General features: G+C 43.4%; 1 long non-coding RNA gene across 2 annotated transcripts; it reads right to left on the minus strand.

The window, feature by feature from the left end:
• Positions 1–2,492: 2,492 nt before the first annotated feature.
• On the minus strand, positions 2,493–22,234 carry LOC138066078 (uncharacterized). 2 transcript variants are annotated; one of them, XR_011139293.1, is made up of 4 exons: positions 22,084–22,234; positions 7,528–7,745; positions 7,035–7,080; positions 2,493–2,702 (listed from the first exon to the last, which is right to left on the minus strand). It is a non-coding gene; the product is annotated as an uncharacterized lncRNA (long non-coding RNA). The 2 variants fall into 2 exon arrangements; XR_011139294.1 differs by having other exon boundaries at positions 7,035–7,110.
• Between the last annotated feature and the right edge of the window lie 962 nt (positions 22,235–23,196).

Raw genomic sequence — 23,196 nt, forward strand, 5'->3', positions numbered from 1 at the left:
TTTAATTATCTGATTCTTCTTTTTATCACATTACTTTATCACTTTTTTATCATATTACTTCTATCACTGTGCCTGCAGCACCTGCATAAGCATGCAGACATACAGCCACAACAGAAGGTCCATAGTTCTCACATATCCATTTCCTTGGATCCTTCAGCACAGCTCGCACTTGCAGGATTGAGCCCCATGCGAAGAAGCTGCTACTGAGAGCCTGGCATTGACTTGGACAGGTATTTCCCATGCTTTTTCTTCCGTCTCCTGCCTGCATCAAACTCAGATTCCTCTAATCAGTGAGTGCGGCTTCATGGCATAACGCAACGCCTTGTAGAACGCCGTAAGCTAGCTTTGAGTAAAGAAGTTGGATACCAGAAATATATAGTCAAGATAATACTACACACTGCTGAGGCTACTTAGCAATGCCACAAAGTGAGGTATGCCAGCAACAGTAAAAAGCATAATATACATACAATGCCTGGACAAGCTTCAACATCTCACACAGAGCTACACTGTACTGCATAAACCTGCCCCTCTCTGCTACAGTTCTGCTGAAATCAGTGCAGTGACGCATACCAGTAAGGCCTACTTGCACATACAAAATGTGTAGGAGCAGTTCCTAAAGCAAATGTTCACAGATCCTGTGGCAATAGAGGCATTATAAATACATTTCAGGCAATACAAATACAGGGAACAGATTAGATAGTTAATGTAGCCATTTGATTACTCACGACTCTGACATTAACATATTGGGTAGAAAATATGTCAGTATAATCTCATCTCCCATTTCTGTCATTACTGGTACCACTGTCAACAACTATTGAATGTATTTGTTCTTTTGATTAAAGCAGTCCCCACATATTCCTGGGAAGGTTTTTAGAAACTAAAAAAAAAAAAACAGTATTTTCTTCAGCTCTCCTATTTCTTTTGCTTGAATATACCTGAATATGGCAGACAAATATGGGTTTCTAGATGTGATGGTACTTTTGAATCTTATCAGTAAACAGAAATACAACCCGAATAAAGAATAGTAGGTAATTTCAATAAGTGCAAACTGTTCACTCAGGTACCTCCAAACAGCTTCTGATATTCATTCCTGGACAAAGGACAGTGCAAAGCCTATATATCACCCATTTGAATCCTGCTTTGAAAGCTTATGTGTCACAGTACACCGTTGACTCTGTGTGCATGCATTATGTTTGCCTATGGCCTATTATTAGCGAAGCACCACAAATGTCAACGCAGAAGAAAAAATGGCATATATCCTTCTCTATCAAAACTTTTTTCTCCTTTGTAGTCACTGCCAAATTCTGTTAATATTCTAGCTGCAGAAGTAGTGCTGAAAGACATGCATCAACCAAAATAGGATGTAGATAAAATGATTTTAGAAGTAGATAAAGATATTATACATCAGAAGTAGATAAAATGATTACCTTGTAAATCAATCTTTTAATTTTTATGTGAGATTTTCAGCTCTATCTGAGAATCTACTTGCAGTCATTTTTTGACATACTTGTTTCTGTCCCTGCTCAGTACTGAACAAGATCCAGAAGAAACTGTCTCCCATCACATCCTCCTAGGGAAGCTCAGGAAGTGTGGGCTAGACGAGTGGACAGTGAGGTGGATGGAGAACTGGCTGGATGGCCGAGCTCAGAGGGCTGTGGTGAATGGCGCAGAGTCAAGTTGGAGGCCTGTGGCTAGTGGTGTCCCCCAGGGGTCAGTCCTGGGTCCAGTCTTGTTCAATGTATTCCTCAATGACCTGGAGGAAGGCACAGAGTGCACCCTCAGCAAGTTTGCTGATGATACGAAACTGGGGGGAGAGGCTAACACACCAGAAGGCTGTGCTGCCATTCAGAGGGACCTGGACAGGCTGGAGTGGTGGGCGGAGAGGAACCTCCTGAAGTTCCACCAAGGCAAGTGCAAGGGCCTGCACCTAGGCAGGAATAATCCCACGCACCAGGACAGGCTGGGGGTTGACCTGCTGGAAAGTAGCTCTGCCAAGAAGGACCTGGGAGTGCTGGTGGACAACAAGTGAAGCATGAGCCAGCAGTGTGCCCTTGTGGCCAAGAAGGCCAATGGTCTCCTGGGGTGCATGAGGCAGAGTGTTGCCAGCAGGTCGAGGGAGGTGATCCTGCCCCTCTCCTCAGCCCTGGGGAGGCCTCCCCTGGAGTCCTGTGTCCAGTTCTGGGCTCCCCAATACAAGAGAGACACGGCACTCCTGGAGAGAGTCCAGCGGAAGGCTACAAAGATGATGAGGGGACTGGAGCACCTCTCCTATGAAGAAAGACTGCAAGAGCTGGGCCTGTTCAGTCTAGAGAAGAGAAGACTGAGAGGCGATCTCATCAACGTGTACAAGTTTCTGAAGGCGGAGTGTCAAGAGGATGAGGCCAGCCTCTTCTCCGTGGTGCCCAGCAACAGGACAAGAGGCAACGGGCAGAAACTGAACCACAGGAAGTTCCATCTGAACCTGAGAAAAAACTTCTTGACTGTGAGGGTGACAGAGCACTGGAACAGGTTGCCCAGAGAGGTAGTGGAGTCTCCTTCGCTGGAGATCTTCAAAACCCGTCTGGATGTGATCCTGGGCAATATGCTCTAGAGGAGCCTGCTGGAGCAGGGAGGTTGGACTAGATGATCTCCAGAGGTCCCTTCCAACCTAAACGATTCTGTGATTCTGTAACTCTGCCTCATTCTGATTCATTTCAGCTATTCTGTCAAAGTTAAACAAAAATATGAAAGTTAAAATAATATTTGGTCCTTCAGTGAGGTCAGGCTAGAGCCCTTCATTGTATTACAGAAATGATCATTTGTTACTAATTTCTAATGAGAGAATTACACAAGTAACAACAATGCAAACTTCATAATCTATCAGTGCACTAGAAGAAGATTGCCTGCATGTCTGCCGAGTTCTGGCTATTGCTGATATTGAAACACACATTTCGATGCACTCCATAAGATACAGTACTTAAGTAACCTGATAAGCAAAAATGAATGGGCTTGACTACATGAACAAACTTAGTTTCCAGATTCAAAAAAAATACATCCACATGCTAAAACCCTACGTGGTGGAAATCTGATGTCAGTAAGGGCATTTTATTCTTGGTTTTAGTTAAGTCCAACAACCTTAGGGAAATATTTGTGTTCACTGCTTGTCATTCCAGTCTAATGTATTGGCTCACCAACCGCATTGCATGATATTCTAAAGGCCTCACAACCTGCCCTTTACTCGTCTAGTCTTTACAGCTCCAGATGTTATTTCCCTGCTTATGTGCTAGTCTGTGTTCTCATCCTTCCTCTTTTATCATGGATGCGTCAGCAGTCATCATCCTGACTTCTCATCTGTGTACCTTTTTGCAAAACTCTTCATCAGTCTTACAAACTACCTTCTCATGATTTCTGCAATTGACATTGCACAGTGTGGTGACCTTGTATCAAATCTCACCGGAAGTCTTTATTACCAAGAGGTATATAAGAATGTTGCAAGGAAACGGCAGCTGGTCACCAGCACGGCTCCGTACATCACTGCACAAGCACAGGATTCAAAAGTGGCTTGTAAGCTAATCGAAGTCATTAACTTCCAGCTGGCCATTGGGCAAATCACTTCCTATTCTTCTGGGGACAAAATCATGGCAAAAGACCAGCACTTTTTGGAAGATACAGGAGATAATTCACATGAGGTCATGGTCAGAAGGTTAGAGATTTCTCCTTTAAAGAAGTTCCCAATAGCCAGAAAGTCTGCTGTTTGCCTCATTGACTTCACTTGGCCCAATGCACAGCCCCTGTCTTGAGGAAGCTGTGCAGAATGCAGCAGTGTTAGCTTTCTGGCAGAAGAGACCCTGAAAATTTTAGCCTCATGTCATTCTCTATACCCAAGCTGCAGAGCTGACAACATACCTGACAACAGTAATGGTTAGCTGGGATTTCTGCACAGAGGAGAACCACTATATGTAAATACCATGTCTTGGTTTAGGCAGAAAGAGGGAGGGTTTTGTCAGTAACTGATGCAGTGTAGGAATCTCAGGCCTGGAAAGCTTTTCTCCAGCTCCAAAATAGTAATCTACAAAGTAAAGGTGCCTCAGCTGTAATAACTGTTGGATCATATTCTGGGTACGTTCTTCTTAGACTTCTTTTCTCTCATCTTTTTAGAGACTCCTTGTGTTCCTAAACTGTGATATAATAGATAACGTCTGTCCTACATGTGAGCAATATTAGATACCTCCCAGTCCAAACATGACAGCGTGGCAATTGCCTCACAATTATAGGGTGAGACTGTCCCACACAAGACTGTGAGATGTCTGTTGTTTCAGTATCAAGAGGACAAAACCTATTATATGGAAATAATGAACTGTGTTGAGATAGCAAGTAGCTTTTGCCATGCACTTCCATCAAACTGCCATGCACTTCCATCAAACTCCAGACTCCTAATGCACTGTTTCCAACTGCAAATAAACTTGTGCATGTAACTAAATGCTAAATTACACACATTATCCAGAGCTGGAAAATATACCAGATCCTAACTGCAAGGGACGATTTAGGTAGACCATCTAAATATCTAAGTGAAAATTTCAATAGATCATCACCTATATAAAAAATGGAAAAAAAAAACAAATAAGCAAAGGAAGCTGTGAATTTTTCAATGGACATCCAGATCTAAAAGTTACGTCTTGTTAGAACACAACACATTTTTACCATATTGGTACACTGAGTAAGCTTGGGTCCATATGAAAATAGGCAGCCTGTTTCCACTAGTCAACAAAGTTTCAAGCAGCACATAAATACACATAGTTTGGGCTCACCAAATATTTCTACTATAGGAACTCTACAGTAAGGACAGCATGAATTAAAAAAGAATTCTCAAAACAGAGAGTTCTCAAAGAGGGAAACTTGCAACAACAAAGGAAAATGTGGGAAATCAGTTAATGAAATTGAATTACAGAGTAGAGAAACAGAAATGAAACAGAAGAGTAACAGAAAAGAGAAACAGTAGAGTAACAAAAAAGAGAGAAGTACCTAAGAATAAAAGTTAAGAGAAAACTGTGGAAAAAAGGAGGATCTAGCCTTACCTCTAAGCACAGATGAATGACATTTTAGAAAATACAGTTTATGAGAAAGTTTAGTGTATACCATGGTATTAACTGTAATCATGCAAACATTCATATACTTGAGATATTTTATGCACATGAGTAATTCCCCTGGGTTCTCTGAAGAGTTTACTGATGCCATCTGCATGCTAAATCTAAATCAACCTAAGCACCTGCACTTAATAAAACCAAAAACATCCCTTTCACTGCAAGTAGAAATGTAATGCACAGCGTGACAACTCCTTACCTTTCTTTCCAGCTAAAAAAAATGCCACGTGAGGTATTTTGTTTCTATTATTACATTATTACATTACTACATACAGTGACATATTCTGCTTTTGTTTGCTGAATGCATAAAGGGAAGAAACCAGATAGCAGTCCCTGCTATGGACTTTCCAAGTTGTATTTTATATTACACCAACACTAGCTCTGTACTTTAACACAGGGATGTTGCTTCTCAGGATAAGGAGTGTAAGCAAAGAACGTGATCTGCTCCTCTTTTATTCAGTGGAAGAACTTTCCACTGCAGACAGTTCACAAAGAGCTCAGAGATTCAGAAAAATAATTCACAGAATCGTTTAGGTTGGAAGGGACCTCTGGAGACCATCTAGTCCAACCTCCCTGCTCAGGAGGACATGCAAAGGGACTGTGATCTCTATGTGTAGAGCAGTGACCGAGGAGAGACTGCACAGGAGTTCTGTGAGTTCGCCCACAGGATAGGAGTTAAGATTGAAAGCCATAGTTCACTACCCAGAAGTGGCTTGTGTCCTGCACAGAGATGGACTGAGGCTAAACAAAACTGACTGGATTGTTCAGACCTGCCAAGTGCCATGTCACAAGGTAATAAATCCTCAGTTGATTTTGTTAGATTCTTTTATTAAAGTTCTGCATTCAAATGAGCATGAAATTGCAGAGTAAAACTCTTTCCTAATAGCAACAGACCTTCACCAAGCTGGAAGTTTCACCAGTGGAAAAACTATTCACACAAATCTAGGATTTTTGCCATTGATAGGTGATGGATATGAACCCTCACCTTGGAGCCAAAACTTACAGCTGAGGTCTCTCTCTTAATTCTCATGAAAAAACGTAAATTGGACTGGGTGATCGCAGCAGATTTGTGAACCTCTCACAAAATTGGATGTAGTTTTAAAGTAATACTGAAACCTGTCAGGGTTTGCAAATATTTCATAAATCAATAAAATAACCACAAAATACTTATTTTTTATCTACCAGGAAAATAATTAAGCTTTGTTCTGACAAACTTTTCATTACTTTGTTTAAATTCACGTTTAGGAGTAACTAATAGTAATTGTGAAGTCTATTTTGTTATATATTTCTATCTCAAGCTGCTGCCAAATGACAGCTTCCACATTCCCAGGAAAGGGAGAAGAGGCTGAGTTATTGGGCAAAGGATCTTCAGATTTTTAAGGCTAAAATATATGTCTGGATTCTAACAACAAATAGTAAAGTGATCTCAAGTCTCTGTCTCAGAACTAATCTTTCTGTCTTTACACTATTGTCTGCTCACTCATTCTTGCCTTCTTGGGTAACATATTAACATTATTACTTTACTTCTATTAGTATGGTATTAGGTGGCTTACTCAAGTATAAGAAAATAAGCTATTGACTTCAGAGAGAATGCTTTCCTGTTCCTACATTTACATACTGATTTTTGGATTCTAAAGATTACAAAAACCAATTGGAAATAAGACTGGCATCATAGTTTGGTTTCATTTACATTTCCTGTCATCCACTTCATCCTCCTTTTTCTCATCCCAGAAACATGTCTCTCTCTCTCTCTCTCTCTCTCTCTCTCTCTTTCACACACACACAGAGAAACGCACACTTTTCAGGTTGTATGAATCTACCGTTATTTTACTCTGTTTTAGGGAGGGAAGGGGCACATTGCATTTAGCAGTAATCAACAGTGACTTCATTCCCAAAAAATGAAAATAAACTCACCTGTTTCACTTTTCAGTTCTCCTTTCTTAGCGAGATGCTTTAGTAACTGGCAATGGAAAATATGGTATTGGGAAATCTGGCAGTGAAATATTTGTGATTAAAAAATAAATAACATCCACTGAAATTCAAAAAGGAAAGCTCATTTATGGGTACTATGTATGGTTAAGGCTTTGTATTTACTCAGCCAAGGTTTAAGACTAAATTGGTGGTCTCCCTTTGCTGATGATGTTCCCTTACATAACTACAGCCAGGAGCACAGAAGCTTTTAAAGAGCTTGCAATAACAGCTGCTAGCCATCCCACAAAGTTCAGATCAGTTCAACTTTTTCACTAGCATGTGGAATCAAAGTAAACTGTAAGATTAGACCTGTAGATCTAGCCAAACTGTTTTCAATATAAACTGTGAAAAAGAAAAGCAAAGATATTTTCATATCACTTTTCTGATGTTTTGATCCATGGGGTTGGGAGTGGATAACATCACTGATTAAACCTACCTGTGGAAGGCTTTGTATTGAAATACATACTCTCTGCACTTCGCTCTATTCCTTTCTATGAAAATCTTCTCTATGCCCTTATATCCTGGAAATCAGTGATGCAGATTTTCACAGTGACATCACGTCTACTTGCTCAGGACGAATATTATTTTGTTTGCAGTTATGTCGCAGACAGCCAGGCTAACCAAAGATATTACAGTGTCATCCTCCCATACTCCCTGAAAAATATGAAAACATACCTGTGATAGAGGTTACTTTTACAACAGTCTTTTCTACAGAAAAGATAGATAGTTTTAGGCAAAGTGAAGTGGGCTAGCTTCTGCAATTAGAGGAAAGTGGTAATAATCTCCAAACACAAAGCAGGGGGGTAGTGACAGTTTCAACCAGTACAGGCAAATGCAGAAAAGGGTAATTGTGCATGGCTTTTCACATTTTTAGCATTTTAAAATGTTCTCTTTGGGCATTCAAGTAAACATGTATTAAAAACATGAAAATTTCCACGTCAGTCACGTTTCAGTCCCTCTGCAAAGTCAGAGAGAGTTAACTGCTTCTTTGATGTTGCCTTAACTTCATGCTTCTTCATATCTATACAAGCTATACATATTTTAGAAGTAGAAAATGGAGGAAATTGAAGAATGACTACAGAATTTACTTCCGGTTTCCAGTCAGAAATTGTATTTTGATTTTTTATTATGTATATCTCACAAAATGGACCTTTCAATTCAGAAATCAAAGTTCAGTAAGGTATCTATTATTTTCATATTTCACTTTGTGTTTTATATTTCTCACACATGCAGCTCCGAGAATCTCTATTCACTAAGCATTAGCATCGCTCAATCCTCTTAAAGATTCTCATCGGATTAGTATTCTCCCAGGATTGATACACTACTCAGAACTGGTCTGAAAACACAACTCATTGTAAAGTCTTTCAAAATGTACAAGTAACTGTGCATTGTGTACAAAACTGTCTGCTATTACAGATGCGAACGGCAAGTAAATGATGTGCATCTACGGCCTATTTAATAGCAAAACATTCCATACACTACTTTGCTTTTAAATTCTAAGGCCTCTTCCTATATTGGACTGGCAGCAGGATATAAGCTCTTTCCCACCTCTTGTTTTGATATGAATATTCTTCAAAGAAAGGAACTTATACTGACTTCACACCATAGGATTTAACTGCACTCCACTATCAGAATTCAGAGAAGAAATAGTCCTGATCACCTGAAATAAATCATGAAGATTTCTAGGAAATAGGTTACCAGCACTGAGAACAGTTTCATCTTCTTTGTCTTGTCGCTTACAAAAGCTGATTTCCACATTTCATTCCATAATCAAGTACCTGACTTCTAGTAGCCATGATTTTGCCTGTCAGCAGCTCCCTGGGAAACAGACTTGGCTGACCAGTTAAACTACGTGTGTGGCTTTGTCAGAACGCATAGCTGACATATTTTTGAATAAGTCCGACTTTAGCATGTAAATTGTTAGTTATGAAAACGGTGAAAAAATCTACGTAAGTTCACAGCTACTGAGACACTTAGCACAATGGTGTACAGAACCACAGAAAGGTCCATGACAGCGTTGCATATGCCATAATAATCCTTTCAGTGGCACGTTGGGGAGAAATCTTGTAGAAAGAGATGAGTGGAGGAGGAGGATAAAGCTGCATGTACGCAGCCCAGAATACAGGGTGTTCACCAGAAAGACTGCAGCACTGTTTTGTGACTTAGCAGATTACTTAATATTGTCACTTAGGACTACTGAGCAAACATCCAATAACGGAAAGAATTAAAAATTGCTTTCCTACAACACATCACAGGCTGTGTCTGGTGAATTCTTCCCTGATGTGGACAAAAAACAGCAATTACGGCAGCCAATTACAATTATCATTTCGAATTTCTATACATAGAGGGAAAAAATTATGAAATAACCTTTCAGAATGAAAAGTAACCCTGAAGGGAATCTGACATAGCTGCACTGAATAAAACTAGCTAGTGAGGATGATTTTGCCAAGTCATGCAGGATGTACTTTCTTTGAAGAAGGTGCTCAGCTGAGGATTGTCATTTACCTGGCATTGGTTTTACTATATGAAATTAAAGCATCCTGGCTGATTTGGTAGCAGTAATAAGGCCAGTCAGCTTCTGCTTGAAGAGGAAAAGAGCACTCCTCCCTCAGACTGTTGCCTTGGCTAGACTTACCTACTGACATTCTGGATTAAAGACAATTCGCCAGTGAATCCAGATCAAGTTGTATGAGATGAAAGATCTGGGGGACAGCACCAGTGTTATTGCATTCATATGTACCAATACCATACACTTATTGTAGGCTTTTCTGAAGGCAGTTTACAGGACAACAAAGGACATGACGGTGCCAGTTACAAGCAGAGGTGGAAATATATCCAAGACTGGGAAATCGTAACTTCCCCATACTGGGTCACACATTTTCAAGATCTGATTAGTGTCAGCATGGTTGTCAACAAAGACATATTGGATTAAATCTCTCCAAGATACTATTGCTACCTTGGAGGAACTCTCAGCCATAGCTGATGATGCAATAGCAACTGTGAAAAACAGCAAAGCATATGGTCCAGATGGTACTTTTGCTGAAATCTACAAAGTGGCTTGCACTTTGGCTGCACCAACTTCCTCTTGGATTTCAAATATAAGATTTGCCTTACACGACTTGAATAATATAACTGCTTTTTAAGTGCAAAAGATCAACAAAGACAAAGAAAAAAATTACAAAGAAGAAGATTACAAGACCTGCTCAAGGATCTGCCTCTAGGCCATAGCTTTTCCTTGGATTCGCCTCATTTAATCATTGCAGTATTTTATAAAAAGTGTTTCAGAAATCAAAATGCAGTTTTCTGGCAAACAATGGTGCAACTTCCAAGTCATTTAACACTAGACAGAGGCACAAAAATGATGAGGTCCAACCTAGACTTACATAGCTTTCATGAGCTTACCAAAACCTGTGATGCAATGACTCCGATGCCTCCTGTAAAGTCCCTCTCGTCCAAGAGTAGCTGTTGATTTTTAAGCATCTCCATGATAAGATGCAAGGCAGAGTAAAGATCTGTCAAGCCTTTCCAAGCACTTTGCTGTTACGAGCAGAGTGAAAAAAAAAGGATGCATCTTAAAGCATGTCCAGCTTGTCCTGCTCAGGACAGGAGGCATGACGACCTGTAAGCCTCCAACATGGGACCTGAGACTCACTTCAAAATGCAAGATTTGTTAAGTTTTTGCATACAGCTTACCAGCTTGGATTATACAGGTACTGTTTATGCTAATAATTATCCCACTGATAGCCTACTCTGAGCAACATTTTATACTGATAGCCTCACTTGCTTTGGAACAGCTCTGAACAAATCGCTAAGGTTATTTATCAAAAAGTTCTGGAAAAGCACATACTTCCCTTTCTGAATCCATCAACAAATGCAATTTTTAGACATTAATGAGTTCACTTAGATGACGAGCACCTTGAACGACAATGCCATTAGAGACATACATGCAATCTCTTGCATAAAGAAAGAAGCATCATTTCCGGAAGCTATCTACTACAAGTAGATACAAGCTATCTACTACACTAGATGTATACAAAACTATTGCACCTATCATTATGCTGGACAATAGCTGGACTGGCTATTGAACAGAAGACACATTTTTCATCCAGAAACAACCAACATGGTATACCTTATTCTTATAAGGTGATACAACAAGCTGATGTGTGATGAAGTCTTGCAGCATACTGACTCCATTTTCACCAAGACGTTATTGATGACAATTCCACCCATAGTCAAAACATGTTTTGATGCCTGAAGGACCAAGCAGCTCTTGTTAGGGAACATGTGAATGTGAAATATCCAAGCATCCTCTCTCAGCCACATACCAAATCTTCATTTGACTGTGGTCCATGAGACGTGCACCAGGTCCCTTGAAAAACTGAGGAACAGAAGAATTCTGGGGGCAGTTCACAGGTGACAGCAACTTCTCACTGTGGACAGGGCCAGGCTGTGTGTGCAGTGCGCACACTTAGTGCTAGTGGGACTCGGGATTCATCAGCCTGTACTATTTCACTTCCTCCCACAGCTAGAGGCTATTTGTCAGCCCTTATGCTGGCACAGACTCATAGCCAGTTAAATGACATACTTCCCGGCACACAAGCTGTGCTTGAACTGCTTGCAGGTTACAAGGAACTTACAAGCCACAGTATGGCCACCTCTGCACCAAAGACCCATTTGACTAGGTGCAGTTAACATCAACTCATTTGATGTATTTGTTGCACACGGAATAATGGAGACTACGATGAGGCAAGGAAGACTCTTCCTCTGAGCAGGAAGAGTTTCTTTTGGGACTGGAAAGCACACAAGGCAAAGGACTGATCAATAGCATCAGCAGAAACAGCAGCAGCAGGGCTCTGAATACCACTGCAGGTTGTGCAATATCAAGTGTTTATTGCACGTAGACCCACACAGTCATTTGTATTCTCACTGACCTTGTTAACTCACCCTGTCCACTTCATGATTATTCTTTACAACAGATGCACAGTGACAACAGTCTGATATTTCAACACAATAAGGGTATTTTTGCAATATATCTGGGGGAAAGGATTACCCAGGATTCACTGCACAGTTACTGATGAATTGAAAGCCACACCAGATACTAACTATACGGTACTTCACTAACAAATTACTGTTTCTGTCAGATTGTGAAATTTGCCCTATTACGTTAATATTTCAGTGACAGCATCAGACCTACATAAATATCAAAATATCTTTATCATCACACTTACAGAACAATCTATAGTTGTGCTTAACAAATAATTCCAATAATGTTGAGTTCAGAATCCATGGATTTCTTAATAAGTCTATTATACTATAATAATATGCTCTTCATTAAGGACAAAAACATACAGAGATAGTTGCATTTCAAAACCTAAACAGTATTACAGCAAAATGTTTTAAAACTGCATCTTAAGCCTAACTTACCTTGTCAGTCTTAGGTTGGTCAGAATTGAGACTGGAGTAGGGAAAGGAATTTGTATTATCAAAGTGTATAATATATATAAGTTGAGTACAGCCAACAGAGGCAGTGAACAGACGCAGCAGTTTGCGCAGCAGTGTCTGGGCTCTGCCTGGGCCTTTTGTGGGCCTTGCTGGAAGTTTCGGAGGCTCTCTGGGGACCCCCGAGGAACCAGACAGTGCTTGCTGCTAGCAGGAAGGGAGAGCTAGGCAAGGACTCCTGCAGGGGACCTTGACTGAACTTCTCCTGGGAAGTTCTAGCCAGGTAGGGCTGCTGCTAACAAGCTCTCTGGGCTGCCCTGGTCAAAGGGAGTTGGGGCTTTTGTCTCAGGTGGCTCCTGATTGGGTGGGTCAAGCACCCTTGTGAGTCACTGCTAGGCAGAGGCCTATATAAGAGCCAGGCCTAGAGCACAGCTCCCAGAGTGCAGTGAACAGATACAGCAGTTTGTGCAGCAGGGTGCAAGAAGGCACCTCTGCATTTTGCACAGTGGTGTGTCCTTCCCCAGGGCATGGTCATGACATGCTGTAGAGCACGTTCCCCAGTGGCTGCTGGAGGTGCTGCATTGGCTGTGTCTGAGGCTTCAACCCAGACAGACCCTCAGACAGCAGATGCAGCTCCGCAGGTGTCAGGCTGCAGGGAGTGCCTGGGGCCTCTCCGTGGGGCCTGGGCTGACAGTCAGCCCTCCTGCAGAGGGTGTGCTGTGGTTGACCAGTTGTGTCACCAGATAAAGGAGTTACGGGAGGAGGTTAGTAGGCTGCGTAGCATCCGAGAGGATGAGCGGGAGATTGACAGGGTATTCTCGGAGACTGTGCAGCTCCAGGAGTCCCCAGCCCTCACTGCAGTGGAGTTGTCAGAGGGCTCTGTACCGTGTGTAAAGGTGCATCATAACGCTGTTGAAGAGGGTTCGAAGCTGGTGACCTCTCGTAGAAGGAGAAAGGCTCCTGCTCCTCCTCAAGAGTTGCCTGTGAAGAACAAGTTTAGCGCCCTCCAAGCTGAGGAGGAGCTGGGCATGGCTCCGAGGGAGGCAACTGGCCTGGCAGACCCTGTGCCGTGCAGGAACACCCAGAAGAAGCGGCAAGTGATTGTTGTGGGTGACTCCATGCTGCAGGGGAGAGAGGCACCTATCTGCCGACCTGACCTCTTGTCCAGAGAGGTTTGCTGCCAAGGCTTGTCCATGCATCGGACTACTACCCTCTGCTGATCTTCCATGTGGGTGCTAATGACACAAAAGGCAAACTGGAAACCATCAAACAGGACTTCAGAGCTCTGGGAATGGTGGTGAAGGGTCTGGGAGCCCAGGTCGTTTTCTCCTCCATCTTGCCTGTGAGGGGAAAGTACAGGAGGAGGAGTAGACGAGTTTTCCAAGTTAACAGCTGGCTGCGCCGCTGGTGTTGGCAACAGGGCTTTGGTTTCTATGACCATAGGACCCTGTTTGAAGATCAACAGCTGATGGGGAGCGATGGGATCCACCTTACCAAGCGGGGCACGAGCGTCTTTGCCAACAGATTGGCCAGCCTGGTAAGGAGGGCTTTAAACTAGGCAAGATGGGGGAAGGGGAGTGGTATAGTGGCAGGGGAGTCAGTAAAACACCGCTCGAGTCAGGAGGCCTCCAGCGGGTGCATACAACCAGGGGAGACAGCATGCAACATGGCTATGGAGGATCCTCTTGCACCTCTCCTGGGAAGCCTGCGTGCTTGACTGGCTCTCTGAAATGCCTGTATACCAATGCACGCAGCATGGGGAATAAGCAGGAAGAGTTAGAGATCTGTGTGCGGTCACAGGGCCATGATCTCATTGCGGTTACAGAGACATGGTGGGATAGTTCACGTGACTGGGATGCTGTCATGGATGGCTATGTGCTTTTTAGGAAAGACAGGCCAGGAAGGCGAGGTGGTGGAGTTGCTCTTTATGTGAGGGAGTAACTAGAATGTATGGAGCTCTGCCTCGGGGTGGATGAAGAGCAAGTTGAGAGCCTATGGGTAAGGATTAAAGGGCAGGCTAACATGGGTGACACTGTTGTGGGGGTTTACTACAGGCCACCTGATCAGGAGGAAGTCATCGATGAGGCCTTCTACACACAGCTGGAAGTAGCCTCACGATCACAGGCCCTGGTTCTCATGGGAGACTTCAACCACCCTGGCATCTGTTGGCAAGACAGCACAGCTAGGCACAAACAGTCAAAGAGGTTCCTGCAGAGCATTGATGATAATTTCTTGACTCAGGTGGTGGAGAAGCCAACGAGGAGAGGTGTGCTGCTAGACCTTGTACTAACAAGCAGAGAAGATCTGGTTGGAGATGTGAAGGTTGGGGGCAGCCTTGGCTGCAGTGACCATGAGATGGTGGAGTTCAGGATCCTACGAGGAGGGAGCAGGGCAATGAGTAGGATGGCAACGCTGGACTTCAGGAGAGCTGACTTTGGCCTCTTCAGGGACATACTTAGGGGAATCTCATGGGGTAGGACCCTAGAAGGAAGAGGGGTCCAAGAAAGCTGGTTAATATTCAAGCGTCACCTCCTCCAGGCTCAAGATCAGTGCATCCCTCTGAGGAAGAAGTCCAGCAAAGCGGGCAGGAGACCTGCATGGATGAGCAAGGAACTCCTGGCAAAACTCCAACAGAAGAAGGAAGTACACAGAATGTGGAAAAGGGGACAGGCCACTTGGGAGGAATACAGGAACGTTGCCAGAGTGTGCAGGGATGCGACAAGGAAGGCTAAGGCCCAGTTGGAATTAAATCTGGCAAGGGATGTCAAGGACAACAAGAAGGGCTTCTTCAAATACATCAATAGCAAAAGGAAGACTAGGGAAAACGTTGGCCGGCTGCTGAATGGGGCGGGTGCCCTGGTGACGAAGGATACAGAGAAGGCAGATTGCTCAATGCCTTCTTTGCTTCAGTCTTCACTGCTAAGGCCAGTCCTCAGGAACTCCAGACCTTGGAGACAAGAGAGGAAGGCTGGAGAAAGGAAGACTCTCCCTTGGTGGAGGAGGATCAGGTTAGAGATCTTTTGTCCAAACTTGACATCCATAAATCCATGGGCCCCGATGGGATGCCCCCACGAGTGCTGAGGGAGCTGGCGGATGTTATCGCTAGGCCACTCTCCATCATCTTTGAAAGGTCCTGGAGATCAGGAGAGGTGCCTGAGGCCTGGAAGAAAGCCAATGTCACGCCAGTCTTCAAAAAGGGTAAGAAGGAGGAGCCAGGAAACTACAGGCCTGTCAGCCTCCCCTCCATCCCTGGAAAGGTGATGGAACAGCTCCTCCTGGAGGTCATCACTAAGCATCTGGAGGACAAGAAGGTGATCAGGAGTAGTCAGCATGGATTCACCAAAGGGAAATCATGCTTGACCAATCTGAGAGCCTTCTATGACGGGATGACTGGCTGGGTAGATGAGGGCAGAGCAGTGGATGTTGTCTCCCTGGACTTGAGCAAGGCTTTGGACACTGTCTCCCATCACATCCTCCTAGGGAAGCTCAGGAAGTGTGGGCTAGATGAGTGGACAGTGAGGTGGATGGAGAACTGGCTGGATGGCCGAGCTCAGAGGGCTGTGGTGAATGGCGCAGAGTCAAGTTGGAGGCCTGTGGCTAGTGGTGTCCCCCAGGGGTCAGTCCTGGGTCCAGTCTTGTTCAATATATTCATCAATGACCTGGAGGAAGGCAGAGTGCACCCTCAGCAAGTTTGCTGATGATGCAAAACTGGGAGGGAGTGGCTAACACACCAGAAGGCTGTGCTGCCATTCAGAGGGACCTGGACAGGCTGGAGTGGTGGGTGGAGAGGAACCTCATGAAGTTCCACCAAGGCAAGTGCAAGGGCCTGCACCTAGGCAGGAATAATCCCACGCACCAGGACAGGCTGGGGGTTGACCTGCTGGAAAGTAGCTCTGCCAAGAAGGACCTGGGAGTGCTGGTGGACAACAAGTGAAGCATGAGCCAGCAGTGTGCCCTTGTGGCCAAGAAGGCCAATGGTCTCCTGGGGTGCATGAGGCAGAGTGTTGCCAGCAGGTGGAGGGAGGTGATCCTGCCCCTCTCCTCAGCCCTGGGGAGGCCTCCCCTGGAGTCCTGTGTCCAGTTCTGGGCTCCCCAATACAAGAGAGACATGGCACTCCTGGAGAGAGTCCAGCGGAGGGCTACAAAGATGATGAGGGGACTGGAGCACCTCTCCTATGAAGAAAGACGGCAAGAGCTGGGCCTGTTCAGCCTGGAGAAGAGAAGATTGAGAGGGGATCTCATCAACGTGTACAAGTATGTGAAGGGGGAGTGTCAAGAGGATGAGGCCAGCCTCTTCTCCGTGGTGCCCAGCAACAGGACAAGAGGCAACAGGCAGAAACTGAACCACAGGAAGTTCCATCTGAACCTGAGAAAAAACTTCTTGACTGTGAGGGTGACAGAGCATTGGAACAGGTTGCCCAGAGAGGTAGTGGAGTCTCCTTCCCTGGAGATCTTCAAAACCCGTCTGGATGTGATCCTGGGCAACATGCTCTAGGTGACCCTGCTTGAACAGGGAGGTTGGACTAGATGATCTCCAGAGGTCCCTTCCAACCTAAACGATTCTGTGAGTCTGTCTGTGCTCTACCTGTTCCACAGCCTGCATGTTAATATTTCTGTGCCAGCATCAAACCTATATAAAGGCTATGCTGCTTTGATTTATCCTTACCTACCAGGAAGAATTTATATAATGACTTGATTGCGCATGATTGCAATGACTTAATTAAAAAGGATTTATGATTCCTTAGGAAGACAGAAGCAAGAAGATTGGGCATCCTTTACTATTAATACAATTCTAAATAAATAGTACTACGTGGGATTTGGCTCTGAAACAAACTATTTTCTTTGATTATAAGGTATATAATAGCTTGCAGGTGTAGTATCAGTACAAGATACTGTTTATTTTACGTTAATAATGATTGGGGTTTTTCATTTAAGTTTCTTTAATGAAGAAGTCAGGATTATTAAGATAATAGTATAGGTATACACATTTGTTACTTCTCCTCCTAACTGGTTCCTACTTTACTTTCCAGGATTCATGACCTACTAGGTCATTCATAATAATACTTGCATCAGCATTTCATGTTTTCCAGCCACATTTTCCTTCAAGCCAGGTTTCTTTCTGAGCCTCTTGCAACTGTATTTAACTTATAAATTATGTTTATTCCACAAAACAATTTTTTTCTCCAGAAATATCCACATTTCTTCTGAAGCATCTCAGTTTGTTTTCTGGTCCCATTGCTGAATCAATCTTTCTGGACTCCTGCTGTGTTTTATCCTCATTCTAGAAGCTACAATGGCCATTTCTGAAGCAGACATAACCCTCCAAGTAACAATTTTCCTTTCTCCAAATTCTACACTATAGTGTTATCACTCTCCCTTAAGAACGCTTCTCTTTCATTTCCCATTCCTATTCTCCTCCTGTGGTTAACTCATGCAAACTACCCAGGCCTTTTCTCTCTGTTGTTCTGCAAACTTTTAGCAGTTCATCTCGCTCGGTTCTGCACCGCAAATTGATGCATCCCTCATAATCCTGGTTCATACCTTATTCTTCAAACATTCTTAGCTTAGCTTTTTTCTCCCTGGCTGTTTTCCAGAAAGGTCCGTTAGAAGCAAATATGCATTTCTACCTAATTTCTCCCTTACATTTTCCACAAGGCAAATGCAGCTTCCTGCTGGAAGGACATTTAAACCCCTCCACATAAAAAATTGTCTACATTGCAAGCACTTTTCCTATTCAGTGGCATGTACGCTCCATTCCCACATCTAGGATTTCAAAGTCTTTATGTATCTACAGTAATAATAGCCTGAGTTAGCAGATTTATCTTACGGGATAGTAAGGTCTGAGGTAGCAAACTAACCTTACAAGAACATATATGAGTTAAAAGCTAAAAACTGCCATTTTTCCTATAATTTTTCAGGTTAAATATAACAGAGAGAACAGGCTTATGTAGAGCCGTCCATGACAGCTGACAGTTCATCTTTCTGTATCCTCCAGGCCTCATCCTACCTGACAATTCATTATCCCTCTTTTCCTGCAATCAGTGCAGCCTGCTTATACTGTGCTGGTAGCTAATCTTCATTTTCCTCAAATACCTTCAAGGTTAATCGAATTCTTGCTCTCTCAAACGAAGGAAGACTCTCAACCTGAAAATGACTGTGGAAGGTTGCTTGTAAATACGACGAACAGCTCTGGAAGGATTACATTGGCAGAAGCTCCATGTATCATCGCACCCTGACCTTGCAACAGCAACTGCAGCTGGGTGTCTACTGTTCTCTTTATCAATGTCATGAGCAGATCAACATGCAGCAGCGTGAAACTAAGGATGTCAGTCGAATGTTTGTTTCTCACATACGTCATGTGCCTCACAACAAATTCTTGGGTCTTTTCTAGTGCATGGAGCACAAAGCTCTCTCTCACTATCCCATCTTCTCTGGCAAGCTTTAGAAGACACTGTTTCTAAAGAACAGACTGTGATGTTGTGAGATCAGAGTGTGGCTAACCACGATCTGCTGAGCAAGTTTCTCCAACAAACTTCCTGCTCCAAAATGGACATTTTGGGAGGTGGGGGTGAAATTGGAAATGACCCACAAGGGGATGAAGTACAGGAATGGGAAAGTCCCTCCAGCATTATAGAGTCAAGTTTCCTGCTTTCACGTAAGTTGCTTGTTATTTCTGTACAAAAAGTTTTGACACACAAAGGGATGAGAGCATACTTACTAAATATTTTCATGAAAAATACTGTTTTCTATATCGTATAGTCAGTCTTAGCTAAGAGGAGAAAACAGGTAAGTGATTTCCTGTGCTTGTTTTCTTTTCCCTTCCCTGCTGATTCTCCCTAAGCTACAGGCATTCCTACCAGAAAATGGAATACCTTTCAGCAACCAAGCCCTTCCTGTGTCATACCACCACTGTTACAATTTTATAAGAATAAGCACCTCACAGGTAAAGACAATCATTTTCTAAAACTGGTGAGAGCAAATGGATGCAGCTGCTCATTTATACCTTCATGCAAAAACTCACGCAGCTGTGTAGGTCTTTAATGTGCCACAGTTTTTAGTGCTACAGTTACCGGGCACCACAGTCTTTAGTTCAATGGAAAATGTTCAGGAATATAGGATAAATAGAAGCAGGATAGCACTGTTAAAGTGGTTCCAAACTTGTACTCCAAAAATAACCATGGCTGAAATGTTCCTTGTGTTCCAATCTTATGAAATCCTGGTATTAAAGTACCCAAGTTTCACTCCTTTTTCTCTTTCTGTCTTTTTTGCAGGTCCAAGCATCGTAACTCTTCCGGGCTAAGACCACTCCAGATCATGCAGACATTATCACACGCTGCAAAGGGCAGGCAGGACTTGGAAGCTTTGGGGGTTGCTTGGGTAACCAGAAATTCCAGGAATTTGGGGAAGGAAGGTGCAAACAACAAAATGAGTCCATGTGCTCAATCTCCTACTGGTCTACATAAGGGGTGCTAACCATATCAGGGACCAAAAAAATACAGGCTCGGCAGACAGACATCAAACTATTGCTGTTACATAACCGCCATTTGACAGGCTGCCTGCAAGGTTTTGTTTGTTTTCTCTGTTGAACCTCAGATTTCATGAGCTTACGGTTAATTGTTTCCATCTGAAATTACATTCTGAAACTTCTAATGGGCTCAGATCTGCTTGTATTATTCTACTGGTTAATCTTGCTATATTTATTTAATACTTTTTACTTTCCTGTATGATTTTGAGCTTACAAAGAAATAAATACCCATACGTACGAAAAAGGGCTTCACGAAAATTTAAGGAAACATCAATGCCTTGGAATATACATTTAGAGGTACCTCCACTATACAAAATCCAGAAGAGAATTTAACACAAATTGATTATAAAAGAAAAAAGCAATTTACAGATACACAAAACAAAGAGGAAAGCCATTTGCCATACAAATGGAAATGCCCAGTCATGATTACAGCAATTCCATTTTCTACGTTTCCTACATAACTTGAAAAATAAGCAACATACAGATAAAATAATGTATCAGATGTTCAATGCAAACATATGCACTTGCATATGGCATCCTAGAAAACTATTGGTGTAGAGACCCCACCTGAACAGACCCCCCCAAATAACAGAGCAGTTTCTCTTCTCAAAGGCAAGGAAAGGAAAAACAGTGATTGTCATACAGAAATAGCCATTAAATACAACATTAGAAAAAGTGTATAGAGCTCCAAGTCTTAAGTTTTATAGAATGCTAACGTTTCCTCTTGATTATATAAGAAACCACAGTCACTTGAACAGCCCCAGGCTGCAGTCTAGCTCTCTCTTTTTAACTCTGCCTGCCTGAAAGGCCTCCTAAAATGAGGTAACAGTTGAACATTTCTCCATTGGCTGTGTAAAGGTAACATGGGGACAGCTTCTTTAATCACCCTGCTAGTGATGCTGGGGTCTCCCAAATGAGCAACTGGAGCGAAATTCTTCTTATATCCTTACTAGAAACATTCTTCAATTTACATGAAATTTAAACCAATCAATATTATGCAAAGTAGATGGTGAGTCAGAACTATTCCTGAGGGTACAGAAAATATGATTTATCTCATAGAAATAGTTCCTCCAATATTTTGGGATTCATCTCAATTCCTTTTTCCCTCTTTAGGCCCCTACAGATGAAATGATTGGGATCATTTTGACAGATACAGCTGAGTATCGGAAGCTATCTGAAACACAGCAGAACATGTTACCATACCAGAAAGCCACCTCTGGATGTCTGACATTACTACACATACAGTTTGATTTTAGGCATTACTGGATGTCCGCGACTTGTTGGCCTTTAACCTTTACTCGAAAAGACTTGACAGCCCTTCTACTGATTAAGGCTTTTCATTTTAAGCCCTGCTATCTAAAGAGTCTCACTCCTGCCTCTGACACAGCGTATAAGGTTTATTTGTTTCATCAAATGATTTAATTACTTAGATGTATATGCACAGCACATACAGGCTATGAGAGTGCATCTGAAACACTACAGGGAAATACGTAACAGTGCTAATCCTAAAAAGACCCCCCCCCCCAAAACAACAGAGCTTGATTTCATACCATATTCAGAAGGCAGAAGCTCAGCCTCTTTTGCCTGTGCACTGTGTTACTATAGTACAGAGGTCCATATAAAGGTGGCTTATGTTGTTCAACATTGGGATTGTATAGAGCTGTGTCAGTGATGAAATCTCGGGGTAGTAACGAGAAGTTTCTCCAAGAGGTGAACGTAAATGAGTACATTCGTGTAATTAAAAGCAACCTTTGTACAACAGAGAGGAGGAGAAAAGATTATATCAAACATCAACGCACTGCAAAAGCCTGTACACATCCCCCTGCAGTTCCTTACTGACTTCAAATCCCTCTTAATCTGCTCCTTGCTTTCAGCTCAGAGTGCAGTTTACCTTTCCCCGAGTCCCACATTTCTCAGCCTGCAGGTTCACAGGGCCCGGGTGCGCAAGCGGGCACAGTTCGGTTTCACTAGGGCTCGCTCTGATCCCCGACTTCCAACAGACCCCCTGCGCGATGGCAAAGCACGTACCTCAGCACAGGCCAGGATTTAGACATTCCTGCCCGTCCACTGCTGCGGCGGATGCAAAACTGCACAGTTTGGCATCAGGCAACCCCTGGGACACAACAGAAATTGGTAAAAAAGTGGGGTATATGAAGCGCATGTCTACATGACAAGATACTGCGTGTGCGTGGCGGGGGCGGGCGAGGAGGGAGGGGGGGGTGTCACGCCGGCCCTCACGGCCCGCTCGGCGGCACCACGGGCGCGCGGCCGTTGCGGCGGCCGTTAGGGCGGCCGTTGCGGCGGCCGTTAGGGCGGCGCGCGGCTCTCGGGGCGCTGCTGCCCCCTGGCGGGCGGCGCGCGCCGCTACGGCCGGGCCTGGCGGTGACCCAGGGGCGGCCGCGGCCTGAGGGCTGCCGCCGCGGGGTTTTCACACCCTGCTATGGAGTATAGCAGCACAAAGATGAAACAGAGCGTGACAGGAGGCTTCTTTTAAAGACAGCATTTATCTCTTTCTGTGGGAATTGCTGGCCTCCCGGCTCTCTCCTTAATGGTGTAACTTGTAACTTGGCTTCTGGCTGAATCTGTAGCACATTCTAGCTCTCAGAAATACCAAGGCAGTGCTATGTTCTGAAATTTAAAATATCAGTACATAAACAATGGGAAAAATTTGGAGTGAACTTGGTTAAGAATAAAAGAGCACGATCAAAACGCTCACATTTGCATGTGTGGGATAAGCAGCCATTTGCAGCCAGAAAGAGGTGTTTTGGTTTGTTTTTTTTTGAAAAAATAGCAGACTCTGTTACCAAAAAAATATATCTGCACTTAGAATAACTCCTTTTCAAAATCAGTTCATCAGTTAGATCCAAGAGAGTCTCTGTTGCTGGGTTTTTGCAATTAGATTATGCATGAAAGACAATGTTCATCTATGAATCCTCTTTCCCTCCTGCAGTATAGTACTTGTTCATCAGTGTTGGGAGTTGGTAGGTTATCCTGGGAAGTGCCCTCTGACCTTAAACGTGGCATACAAGGCTTCAGTGCAAGAAACACTGCTTCGCCACAAGAAATGAAGCCACAGTCTGCAAACGTAGGGTTCAGGGATCTAATTGTGAAGCTTATGTGCTAGTGAATAATCTCTTCCAG

This window comes from Struthio camelus, chromosome 2 (genome assembly GCF_040807025.1).
Source record: "Struthio camelus isolate bStrCam1 chromosome 2, bStrCam1.hap1, whole genome shotgun sequence".
NCBI lineage: Eukaryota > Metazoa > Chordata > Aves > Struthioniformes > Struthionidae > Struthio > Struthio camelus.